The sequence below is a fragment of the Balaenoptera acutorostrata genome, chromosome 19, assembly GCF_949987535.1.
Source record: "Balaenoptera acutorostrata chromosome 19, mBalAcu1.1, whole genome shotgun sequence".
NCBI lineage: Eukaryota > Metazoa > Chordata > Mammalia > Artiodactyla > Balaenopteridae > Balaenoptera > Balaenoptera acutorostrata.
Genome location: NC_080082.1, coordinates 45,093,283 through 45,107,314, shown reverse-complemented (window position 1 = coordinate 45,107,314; position 14,032 = coordinate 45,093,283).

Sequence of the window (14,032 nt, the reverse complement as noted above, 5' to 3'; positions counted from 1 at the left end):
GCTTAGGGACAGTACCCTGTATAGTTGGGGTGCTATCCTCTAGACTGTAGCATGTATGCTCTACCACACATTGGTCCTATGTTTCCAACAGCTGAAACATATAGGTCTGGGAACCAAGGGATGGGAGTTAGATTGGCTCCCCTCCCCATCGCTCTCAGTGACCCACTGGAGAAATGTGTGCTTCATGTCCCCACCTTGGTTTGGGCCCTGGCAAATGTGCAGTCTTGGTTCTTGATGGGAGTGGAGGGAGTGGAAGGAAGGTGGACTCTTCCACTAGGGGACATCACAGATTCCACTGAACTTAAAAACATAACTACTGCCTGGTCACCTTGAGCTTCTCATGTAAGTGAGCCAGAGCGGGGGAAAAATAAGAGTGATTCAGATAACTGTATTTCCACATGCAAAAGAGTGAGGACGGATCCTGTACCTCGCACAATATACAAAATTTGACTCAAAATGGATCAATGGCTTGAACATAAGGGTTAAAACCATAAAACTCTTAGAAGAAAACATAAGGGTAAATCTTTATGACCTTGGATTTGGCAATGAATTCTTAGATATAATGCCAAAAGCATGAGCAACAAAGGAAAAGATAAACTGGACTTCATCAAAATTTTAAAATTTGAGCATTAAAGGACATTATCAAGAACTTAAAAATATAACCTATGGAAGGGAGAAAAATTTGCAAATCATACAGTTAATAAGAGTTTAATATCCAGAATATATAAAGAACTCTTACAAATCAACAACAAAGACAAACAATTCAACTGAAAAATAGGCAAAGGACTTGAATGGACATGTCTTTGAATAAGATAAACAAATGTCCAAAGCACATGAAAAGATGCTCAACATCACTAATCACGAGGGAAATGCAAATCAAACCATAATGAGATACCACTTCTCACTTGTTAGAATGGCTACCATTAAAAAAAAAAAAAAGAACAAGTGTTGGCAAGGATGTGGAGACACTGGAACCCTTGTGCACTGTTGGTGGTGATGTACAGCTGTGGAGCTGCTATTGGAAACAAAGTATGATGGCTCCTCAGAAAGTTAAAAATAGAATTACTGTACAACCTAGCCGTTCCATTCCCAGGTATACACCCCAAAGGATTGAAAGCAGGGACTCAAACAGATACTCGTATGCCAATGTTCTTTGCAGAATTATTCACAATAGCCAAAAGGTGGGAACAACCCAGTATCCATCAACAGATGAATGGATAAACAAAATGTAGTATAGACACACAGTGGAATATTCAGCCATAAAAGGAATGAAGTTCTAATACACACTACATCATGGATGAACCTCGCAAACATTATGCTGAGTAAAGTAAGCCAGTCACAAAAGGACAAATATTGTCTGATTCTACTTATATGAAATATCTAGAATAGGCAAATTCATAGAGACAGAACGTAGGTTAGCAGTTCCCAGGGATTGTGGGGAAGGGGGAATGGGGAATTGTTGCTTAATGGGTACAGAGTTTCTGTTTGGGGTGATTAAAATCTTTTAGAAATAGTGATGGTTGCACAACATTGTAAATGTAATTAATGCCACTGAATTGTACACTTTAACATGGTTAAAATGGCAAATTTTTTTGCGGTGTATATTTTACCACAATAAAAATAAAGGCTGTGATTACAGTGTGATCCTGCTTATCATAAAGAGATAGAGTTGTTGCTCTACAGGGAGGGAAGACCGGGTACATCTGGTCCCAGGGGATCCACTGGGCATCTCGGTGAGTCTGTGTCCCGCAATAAAGGTAAATGGGCATCACAGCAGCCATGGGCCCCAAGACAGATCAGCTAAGGACTTAGAACTCTCAGTGGTGGAGGTGTGGTCACCTCACCGGGCACACAATTTAGACAAACTGAAGGCTGGCCAAGAGTGAGGGAAGTCTAGGATGCCTGCTGTGGAAGGGAGATAATGACTATCGGTTACAGCTCCGGGACCATTTACAGTAGAGATTTTGGTTGGCCCTTGCCTTGAAGACTTGGTGACAGATTGGATTTAATGCAGGGCATGAATGGATCTGACTGGTACAAGGGATGGACTGTATCAGACATATCTTGTGCTCTGCTCCACATCCTCATGGCTTCAACTCTGCTACAGCTACGACTGTGGTGGATGGTCTTGGGCAAGCTTCAGCTTACCTGGTCCTGACTGCACCTTGCCCCAAGTGTGTTTTTGCTTTTGGCCCCAGGGTTTCCTTATGCTGTGGCATGCAATGGCGGAAAGACCCCATTAGCCTGCACCCCACATGTGCAGCCTGGAAGTACAGGAAATTAACATTCCCTGGGAATTGTCAACCAATGGAGGGCAAGCAGAGATTTCTGAGAGGCCTTTTATATGTCCCCACAGGATCCAGTCCTGGTTGCCCACAGCAGTGACCAACTAGCCTTAATAATGCATCTCCCCCTTCCCTGTCATTTCCTCTGGTTCCTCATCCCTGTTCCTGGGATCACCTCTCAAATAAGCTATCTTCCTCCAAGTCTTTTTTTTTCAGGTTCTGCTTTTGGGAAGGACCCAGGTAAAGACAGTGTCTCCAAACTCTGACTTCCCCTGGAAAAGAACTGAAGTCCATGAGTGGGATTTCTGTCTGTGTCAGGCTTAAAAGGATAAAAACATGAAGTACTTAAAATACTTGGTGTTTATCATGGAGACCTGGGTTCTGTAACTTGCAGCCAGTCTTGAAATTCCAGGTAATCACAGGGTACACAAATTTATCAAATTGAGAACATATAGAAAAATTTCATCATAACATAAATAGTGAAGACATAGGTCGTTTTCAATGTACAGTTCTCACGAAGTGAAATGCTTAGTTTGTTAGATTAAACCCGGCTGTGTTTGAGCTCTCCCCAGAGCCAGTGGTTCCTGGATTGCCTGATCTCTAGCACCCCCTAGTGGTATCTTCAATTCATGTCCTGAGCTCACCACCGAAGTTTGACTTCGGCAAAAGCCGTGTTAGTGGGAATTTGTTAGAGGAGAGGCTACTTTTCACTGCTTTTTCTCTAAGGAGAGATCATCAGGTGTTTGAATCTTTGGAGGATAAACGTGTTCCACCTCTTTGTTTAAAATAAAATGTCAGGCTTCCCTGGTGGCACAGTGGTTAAGAATCCGCCTGCCAAGGCAGCAGACACGGGTTTGATCCCTGGTCCGGGAAGATCCCACGTACCGCGGAGCAACTAAGCCCGGGCGCCAAAACTACTGAGCCTGTGCTCTAGAGCCCGCGAGCCACAACTGCTGAAGCCCGTGTGCCTAGAGCCCGTGCTCCGCAACAAGAGAAGCCACCGCAATGAGAAGCCCGCGCACCGCAACGGAGAGTAGCCCCCGCTCGCCGCAACTAGAGAAAGCCCCCGCACCGCAACAAAGACCCAACGCAGCCAAAAAAGAAAAAAGTCATGTTTTATGCTTTGTTTCTCCGGCAATTAATTGTTGAGTGCCCGTGTGGTCTGTAGAAGACACCATGCCAGATTGTGAGGTTTCAACTGAAAATGCACCACCTTCCCAGGATGAACATGAGGAAGGGTGTCAGACCAGTGTCCAAACAGGTGTTTGCAAGGAGACAGATGCCGCTGTCTGCCTCAATCCCTCATCAGAATTCAGCATCTTACCTGGCTCACGAACAGATACAGGGAGCATATGCTCTCTGTATAGTTCCCCCCACAATCGATTTCAGTGCATCTGTGCACGGTGATGTGAACTATCCTAAATGTCTTATAAAATAAAAAGACACCTTTGCCTTAATCAGGGCTTAGCAGCTTTCAAGGGAGTTGAGTTAAGGCTTTAGCACACTCCGGTGGGGTTGATTCTCATACACTTCGGGTAATTCATATGCATGAGAAGACATCATCATTTTGGGTGCAGTTCTGAAAGGAAGTATTAAGGGCGAGAATTTGATTTTAAGTGACAGGAAGAAAAAAAAGGTGTGAATTTCGCTCCAGACTCTGCAGAGGATGAAAGAAGATGTTATATTTCTGTCTGAGACGTTGCAAATCACTCCAGAATGCCCTTTGAACTTCTTCCTCAGTCCTCCTGTCTACAGAATGGCTGGGATTCACTCAGTTGTGCCACCTCTCTGATGAATAGTCTTTGAGAACAGACAATCTTAGAAAACCTCTAAAGTCACTGCACGGACAACAAATTGTTTTGCAAAGTGACAATACACCAGAAGATCTCGAAAAACTGTAATCAGCAGTCTTGTGGGTATGTATGTATATCTAAGTATAACCAGAATGAAAAATTGCTATTAAAAAAACCAGAAATTTTGTGTCTTCTAAAGAGAAAGGGGGGTGTAATTCATTATGGGAACAGAGTAAACCTTTATACCCATGGCTTCCCTCCATTTAGAAGAATGCTGGGTATGAAGCCTAAAATGTTGACGATGCTAAAGGTAAGGCCTTAGTTCAGAGCTTTGGACCCCTAACTACTGAGGCCTGGATGAGCATGTTACTGACATTGGCTATGGGAACGGGAGTCCAGGACGAGTGTGGAAGTGAGTTGAGGCTGGTCCATTGGGAAGAGAGTAGTAAGAGACCCAATAAGCTGAGGAGAGCCTGGCTGGGCCCCAGTAACTTTAAAGAATCTGGATGACTCAGTATTCCCTCTCAGGCCCCCTGATGGACCATGCTGTTTCATGTAACTCTCTTTGGAGGCTGCAAGCCCTTAGTCAAAGTCTGCAGCACAGAGCACCTTGCGTTAGAGATGCTTTGGGGAAGTTCCTGGGAAGCTCTGGAATTCCCTGTTCATTCAGTCCCGGGAAGCTAAGCAGGATGAGGGCTGCCAACGCAGGAGCTGGGAAGGGAGGCTAGGAGAGGAGCCAGGAAGAGTCAGGCTCCAGGGACTTCTGCTCAGGAGAAATGGAGTTTGTTTTCCCCACCTATCAGCAGTCTCTAGGATTCAGTGCTGCTGTTCTACTGTAAGTGGATTGAGAGCTTGAGTCACTTTTATTTATTAATGGGTGACTTCCATTAAGACTGAAAGACTTGGGGAACCAATAGGCTGATAACTATTAAATAATTATTACTAACAGTAGTCATTAGTGAATACCAATTACATACTAGTCATTCTTTAGGCACTAAAGACCCAGGAGTAAATAAGACGTATTTCCTCTCCTGTGGATCTCACATTCTGGGAGGGAGAGTGTTGTATACATGAGGGGTGGTCCATGAGGGCTGTGATGATATCAAAAGTCCATTTTATCTAGGCTGTTATTCTACTAAAAGGTTTGGCTTGCAGCCACCTGAATGCAATGCCTGGGTCATTGGAGATTTCCAATTTGGGGAGGATCAAGGTACACAGACCGCCAACCATGGCATTCAGGGCTTAGTGTTCTTCCTGAATCCCCCATGTGACAGCACAGCATATAGCATTATAGCCCTATTTGCCATGTGTTTGTCTCCTTGTGTCTCCTCTCTCCAGAACGTCAGGCAGCCAAGAGGGGGCTCTTGTCTCCCTTGACTACTGCTCTATTCCCCAATCTGGAGGTGAGGCCGGCACTGAGAGGACCCTGAGTCCATGTTTATTGCACAGATAAACTGGCTGTGCAATAAACACAATAAACTGGCTGGGCTGACATGGAAGAGCATTAAAGGTGATGGACCATTTTAGTTTGCATTGACTAGAAAGACAAATAAGAAATGTTGGCTTTAGGCATAGAGTATTCTCCTCCAGACCCTCAAAAAACCCCTGCCGAACAATATCAGTGATAATCACTTGTGGTAACCAGTCTCTAAGATGGCCCTCAATGATCCTCCAGTGCTTGTATTTGTACCTTTGGGTAATCCCCTCCCATATGGACAAATGCTGGACTGCTTAACCAATAGGATGTTGAGAAAGTGATGGGGTGTAACTTTCAAAGCTAGATCATAAAGATATTGTGGCTTCTGCTTTGTTTCTTGGATCATTGGCTCTGAAGGAAGCCCACTGCTTAGTCGTGAGGATGCTCAAGCTGCCCTGTGGATAGGCCCAGGTGTCAAGGAACTGAGGCCTTGGAAATGGACCCTCCTGCCCCAATCAAGCCTTCAAATGACTGCACCCTCATGAGAGAACGCAAGCTAGAACTGCCCAGATAAAGCACTCCAGAATTTTGTGAGAGATATTAGATGTTTATTGTTGTCTTAAGCCACTAAGTTTTGAAGCAATTTGTTATGCATCAATAATAACAAATACAGTGATGTTATGCTGTTCCTTAATCCAACTATTGACACTTCCGCAGTCTTATGAAAATTTTAGAAAAGGAATTTTAGAAAATATTCTCTTTTTTAAAAGTTGCAACATAAACCCTAGTAAACAGTGTGCTTAGTTTGCAAATACCACTTTAAGAGAAGCCCTTTAACCATCCACCTCTTTCTGACTACATTGTCGACTCTGAGCCCCTCCTACATGGAGATTCTGGAGCTTCCACCGCAAGAAAGGGAGGCTTAAGAAAGGAGAGGGCTGATGTTCTAGTTTATTCCCACTGCCACGCGGGACAGCCAGAACAAACGAAGGGCGTCCTGGGAGTTGACTATCCGGCTCAGCAGACAGGAAGCTGGGATCTGGCCAGCGGGAGAGCTTCCCTTTGCCCACTGTGCACCCTGCTCAGGACGAACTATCTCAATAATAAAGGAAAGGAAGCCATTATTTAATATAAATAAAACAAAAACTCGGCCATAATTCATTTGTTTTATTTAAGTGACATGCAAATTACTTCATGAAACTGAGCAAAAATCAGCCCGGTGAAAACAACGGGCATTGTTGGGAGCGCTTCCCATTGGTCTCAAATCCACACATGGTATTCCAACCTAGCTGCACTGCTTCCCCACCGCGCACACCCGCGGGCCGCGCCCTTTGTCTGCTTGCTCTGTTTGTCGCTCAAGCGGAGCCAGTACGGCCCTCCCCGCCCCCCCACCCGCTGCCCCCCAAAGACTGGCCCCGGGCCTTTGTTTTCGGGGAGGAGCAAGGCACTGGGTGAGCCAGCGTGCAGCCGACCTGGGCCCGCGCGAGTGCGGGCGCCCATCATCCCCGCGCTGAGCATCCCTGCCGCGGCCCCGCGCCCCGCTGTCTGCCGCATTATCGGAAGCCGCTTTGCTCGCATTGTGTGGGCGGTGTAATCTCTGAGGTTTCAGGAGATACTTTGAGGAGCTTACTTGGGTGGAATCTCTTGGCTCGCTCGGATCACTCTCCACTAGCCGCTGGCACCGGCAGGGCCTTCACCAAGGCGTGGGCATGTGATCCCAGCCAACGTGGCTGTCTCCTGCCTTGGGCCGCGACAGCAAAGCGTGATGGCAACTGAGGAAGGCAATCCTACGGCGGGGATTTCGACCAAGGAGAGGGGAGGGCCTAGGACCTGGTACCTGCCTGAGCCTCGGGCAGGGGAGGGGGTCCCTGGTAGAAATGACTACTGGGTGCCCTCTCCGCATGCTTGAAATCCTAACTTACAGAAACTGCCAGAAATAATATATGTTTATCTCCCCAAACCATCGCCCCAAAGTCTGCCTTATCAGGGCTTGAACATTGAGGTGAATGAAGCATCATTTACCTGAGGTCCACAAGCGGATAAGCATCGATGGGAACACAGGACGAGTCTCTGCTTGCTTAACAGAAATAGGGGCCAAATGTGTGCAAAGCAGTTCCCTTTCCTCACCGGTTTCCATCCTGAAGTCAGGATTTTGTTCCCACGAGGCAGTTGACATTTTGCAGTGGACAGCCGCACTGTGGGATGGGAGTGGGGGGGAGGAGAGGAGGTAAGACCCCAGAGACCCCACCTCCCAGTGCCTCTGAGCCTCAAAAGAATGCTTTGAATTCCAAAGTCCCTCTCTTCTGGGAGCTCCAAACTACCTGATTGTTTTCTACTTCCCTAACGGTCTCCTCTCTGATTTTCTCCATGTTTACTGTGTGTGTGTGTGTGTGTGTGTGTGTGTGTGTGTGTGTGTGTGTTTACCCACCCCCCAGGCTTCAAAGGCATTCAGCACCCAATGCTCAGCACCCCCACCCCCAGTACCCTCCAGGGTCTCCTCCCTTCCCTGTTGGAGCGTGTGCTGTGGGAAGAACAGAGGCTGGGAAACCAAGAGGTTTGGACCTTTGTTATGATTCTGTTACTAATGCCGTAACCATGGGAAATCCCTTCCTCTCTCTTTCTTAGGGAGCCTAAGAAATCACCTGGAAACACAGGAGCCTAGATGAATTAAGGTCTGTCTAGTTAAAGACCATGACTGGAGATCCTCTGTTTTCCCCAGGGCCCAGGACTTGTCCCTCCATCAATAGATCTGGACTCTAAGCCGGGGAGTGTGCTCTACCAGGGGCACGTGGAAATGATGGCTAAACTCAGAGGCAGGCCCTGATGGTCCTGGACCTGTGCACAGATATTTTGGGACTTTTCATAGTTCTTAAATCCTACCATGTGGACAGGTCCACTGGGTCTAGAGCTTGACCTGATGTCTGAGATTTCAGAATCACCTTTTCCCCTGAGGTGGGATCTTCCTATGGGCCAAAACCATCACGTTGGAGCCAACAAACATGCTTCCAGACCACAGCTGGGGGTCTGAGGCCAGTGAATTTATCAAGAAAAACTCCAGCCCCCATTCTTCTCCCCCAGTGGGGCTACCATCTGAAATAGGCTATTACCTACTCTGTGCTTGAAGTCTCAACTTCTCTGTTGTCATTCTCACTAATATTATTTATTCCTTCTCAAATATAGTTTATTAACTTTATTTAATACAAGGGCTCTGGGAATTTCTTCTGCAATAATAATAAAAGTTATGCAGTGCTGTGAACTGAATTGTGTGTCCCCAAACTCATGTGTTGAAGTCCTAACCCCCAATGTGACTGTGTTTGGAGATGGGGCCCATAAGGAGGTAATCAAGGTTAAATGAGGTCATAAGGGTGGGGCCCTGATCTGATAGGATTAGTGTCCTCATAAGAAGAGACAGCAGAGAGCTTGTTCTCTCTCCCTGCGTGTACACAGAAGAGGTCATATGAGCACACAGCAAGATGGCAGCTGCCTGCAAGCCAAGAAAAGAGGCTTCAGAATGAAACCTATCTTTGCCAGCACCTTGCTCTTGGACTTCTAGCCTCCAGACTGTGAGAAATAAATTTCTGTTGTTTGAGCCACTAAGTTTATGGTATTTGCTACGGCAGCCTGAGCAGGCTGTATGCAGATATATATAGAACAATCTAGATGGCATTTTTTTTTTTTTTTTTTTTTTTTTATTTATTTATTTATTTATTTATTTATGGCTGTGTTGGGTCTTCGTTTCTGTGTGAGGGCTTTCTCTAGTTGCGGCAAGTGGGGACCACTCTTCATCGCGGTGCGCGGGCCTCTCACTATCGTGGCCTCTCCCGTTGCGGAGCACAGGCTCCAGACGCGCAGGCTCAGCAATTGTGGCTCACGGGCTTAGTCGCTCCGCGGCATGTGGGATCTTCCCAGACCAGGGCTCGAACCCGTGTCCCCTGCATTGGCAGGTAGATTCTCAACCACTGCGCCACCAGGGAAGCCCCCTAGATGGCATTTTTAAAAAAAATTCTGTGCACCACACGCTAAGAACAAACAAACAAATAAACACCAGGGGTAACTTTTCATTCACAGTATATACTGGAGCAAAAGAACACATTCTGCCATTGAACAAAATCCCCAAAAAAGTTAAAAACAAAACAAAACAAAACAAAGCACCATTAAAGTAAAAACTACTTGGGAGAAAGAATTTCCATCCTATGAACAATTTGAAATGAAAACTTCAGAATCATAATAGTGACTCTACCATAATTTTCTGTAATAAAACATCTATTATAACAGATACGGCAATACAATAAAAGTCCTATTGTTCCAGAAACTGTATTATAACTGAAACAGGGTAATTACAGAAATACTTGCATGAGAATTGCATGTTCAACAGAACCATTGAAAATCATTCTTCTCAGACTGAAAATAAGTCTTCCGGGTACAGAAGAACCCTTCAGTGAGATCTGAAATGGAAGACAAAGTGGATTTAAAAAAAAAAAATCTTTTATAGCAGCATAACCTTCCAAAGCCTTCTCAGGGCCATCTGTAACATGTCTCCAAGGGCCCATCCGGCTCTGAGTTCCACACTTTTTTTGGAATACTAAAATCTAATAGTAGATTTTGAAGTAGGGCATCTATATTCTTTCAACAAACAGATTTTAGGGTGAATCTCAGTTCTATCGAGTTCATTTTGTAAATTCTAACTTAGAATTTCTAGCTTTTTAGAACAGATGACCCCTGGAACTTTCTGCAGAGATCTAATCGTATGTTGAAGGCATTGCTGGTACTGCCACTCCCCCTGCTTTGTGGTTTACAAAGCACTTTTCCACTCTCTTCCTCATGTAGTCCTCACAGTAATCCCAGGTTGCTGAGAGCGGGAATTCTTATCCTTATTTTATAGTTGAAGAAATTGAGATTATCTGGATGAAAGCAGGGACAGGGAGATTTGTCTGGAAAGAGTATTTGCACTGTAAACATACTGTTTTTACTTAGCTTGTCTATTTATTTGATGTGGCTTTGGGGAAACTGACAAAAATGACGGAGGAGCAGGGGGCCAGAGGGCCTGCAAGCATCCCTTGTCACCACTACTGACTTCTAATGTTCCATGCCAAGGAACTTGGCACTTGAAAGGCTGGGGACCTGAAGGAGAGTCACACAGTGGTGATGGTGGCTGAGGGACCCAGGGAGTGGGCCAGGAGGAAATAATAATACTAATCATGACAATGAGGACAGCACACACTCAACACCATGGCAAATATGTAGAGTGGTGCTAAGTGATGACTAAAGGGACAGGATAACCGTCTACAAATATGTGAAGGATGTAAACAGCAAGGAAGAAGATGAATTACTTATTTAGAAGAACAATGATGAAGCCCAGGAGGAGCTCATTACCAGTCCCAAAGCCACCTTGTCCCTCAGCAACCCTTTCGGAATTAAGCTCTCCCAAGACTAAAGGCAGGTGGCTGGATGGCCCCCTGTATACAACAGCCTCGACACAAGGCATGGCTGAGACTGGTATTTTTAGCATGCTTGCAGGTACCATGTGCATGCTGTGCATGCTTGGATGATCATCATCGTAGCTGGCATTTGCTGAATAACTGGTGTTATGGATTGAATTGTGTCACCCCCAAATATATGTTCAAGTCCTAACCCCTGGTACTTATGAATATGACCTTATTTGGAAATCGGGTCTTTGCAGATGTAATCAAGTTAAGATGAGGTCAGTAGGGTGGGCCCTTACTCCAATATGACTGGTGTCATATAATAAGAGGGAAATTTGGACACTCACACAGACACACAGGGAGAACATCATGTGACAAAAAAGGCAGAGATGCAGCTGCAAGCCATGGAACACCAAGGATTGGTGGCCACGACCAGAGGCTAGAACAGTCAAGGAAGGATCCTCCCCTACAGGTTTCCGAGGGAGCATGCCCTGCCAACTCCTTGGACTTCTTCTTTTTTTTTTAACACATTAAAAACCATTCACTTTTATTAATTAACAAATGTTAAGTTCACATATAGTCTAAGTAAAGCCTTTCAATCCATCGTATGATCGTCAATCAAAATTCAGATTATAAGAATTCAGAAACATTCTTGTTCCTCTGATATAATGATCTGAGAATCGTGATTTTTATGGTTTACGTAACAGAGCTAATTATTTAGTAAACAAAGATGTATATTATTGTTAGACAATAAATTTCCCTTTTGAGCCACCCAGTTTGTGGTACTTTGTTATGGGGCCCCAGCAAACTAATACACCTGATATGTGCCAAAAAGTGTGCTGAACACTTCACAGGTGAAAGGAATGAAATGCATCCTGGGGGAAGGACTGGGAGGTGAGGAGACCTCCTCTGCCTCCAGGGCTAAGGACTCAGAGGTCCCTTCAGCCCCACATGTCTTGGACCCAGCATGTGGGGCTGAAACCTCTCCTGACCCAAAACCTTGGCTCTGTGAGTTCCTTGGGACAAATGACTGTCTGCGAGGCTAGATCAAGATCCCCAGGAATCCTTAAGCACCAGACAGACTATGGTGCTTCCTTAGAGGTAATTTAAAATAAAAAGAACACGTTTTAGTTTTGCAAATGACATCTGCTTTACTTGTATGCTCTTATTAAGAGATTGCAGGGGTTTATGTGTGTGTCCTGTGCATGGATCATCCAGCCCTGGGTCTGGGCAGGGTTATCCTGAAAGAGCTGTGTAAGTTGGGAGCTGCCTCACTCATCCTCTGGAAAAGGGGAGGATGAGGGCGCTGGCCTCAGGGGACCCCACCTGAGTTCTGGCTCCATCTGGCTCTTTAAACAAAACCTAGCACCCTGGGAGATTGTTGGGCCTATCAGGAAGAGGGTGCATTATGAAGGCTTGGGTGGAATTGAATTTCCTGCCACTATGGGCATATGAGGCTCACATTTGGGAGTTTGGAGGTTCATTTTCATAACCTATGATGTAAACAAGAATGATATAGATTCCTACACATTACTTCCTTTAATCTTCAGAACAATCCTCTGTGACAGGTACTATTATTACTGTCATTTCCCAAATGAGGAAACTGAGGCACAGAGAAGTTTCCCAAGGTCATCCAGCCAGACCTTAAGACCATAAGCATTATGAAAGCACTAGCTGGATGCCGGGTCAGTGCACAGTCACCACACCATGATGGAGACCCCACTGTGCACCTCATTCATGGGACCCACTTCGCAGGAGGTCCAGCTGCTATTATGAGAATGTGGTATCACGTGTTATATTTATGGGCTTTGGTGTGTGCATTTTATGACTTTATTCATATCAGAATGAAGTTCCCAAGTTGCTGATGGGTTGTATGTTTGCCTGACTTCTTATAGCTAACCTTCTCTAGAGGGTCCCAACCTTGAAGTTTCTTTCCCTTCCAGCATCTTTCCTTCCCTACTGTCCTCTCCTCCCCATCTCTGGGGAAGTGAGCAGGCCCAGTTCCTTAATGGGCCGCCAGAGGGAGCTGCCTGCAGAGAAACAGGAGAATCTCACCCAGGCCCATGCCTGGAGACACCCCAGGGAGTTGGGCTATTCTTAACTTTGGTTAATTTTCACTCTTGAAAATTACCCAAACTCATACAAAAGGTCCTATTCAGAAACGGATGGGGTTATTTCACTGTGGCCAGGGGAACTCTGGTTAATGCTTTAGGCCCTTTCTCACAATGGGGACAGAGGGGAAACAGAAGTGACAAAATGATGATAAAGAATACAAAGTTTCAGTTAACTAAGACAAATAAGTTCTAGAGATCTACTATACAGAATAGTATCTATAGCTAACAATACCGTACTGTACACTAAAGTTTGCTAAGAGAGTAGATCTTATGTTAAGTATTCTTACCACATACCCAAACACAAATCATAATAATAATAATAAAGGGGGCCAGACAAAACGTCCAGAGGCGATGTCTGTATTTATGGCCTCGATGGTGGTGATGGTTTCACGGGTATAAACTCATCCCTAAACTCATCAGGTTTTGTATACATTGAATACGTATAGCTTTTTGTATGTCAATCATACTTCAGTAAAGTGAGATATGTATCTATATATCTATAGTTCACAAACAAACATACCCAAAGTACTTTCCCATTTAAAAAAAAAAAAGAAAAGTAACAAAATTGTTCTGTTAGTGTGAAAGAGGCTCACCCTCTGGATGCCCACAGCACCCGGGAGAGCAAGGCAGAGTGCTGGTTACAAGCAGGGGCTTTGAGGCAGGTGGACCCAAGATGGAGTCTGGACCCTGACACTCCCTATCTTGGTGGCCTTGGGTAGACCAATCTCTCTGCGCCTTGCTGCCTCCCTTCTCCTGTCTGTAATATGGCAATGGCAACCATGCCTACGTTGCAGGTTTGCTGTCAGGATTGAGTGAGACAGTGCACGGAAAGCCCCCAGAAGTCGTTTTCAGATTTGAGATGGTACCAGGCCAGATCTTGTGTGGGGGGGCTCGGAGGAGATGGGGGGAAGCCTTCTCCATATGCCCTCTAAAGTATTCCCTGGCCTTTCTGTTACCCACCACCCTCAGCCTTTGCACCCTCCCAAGAGGCTCCCCAACC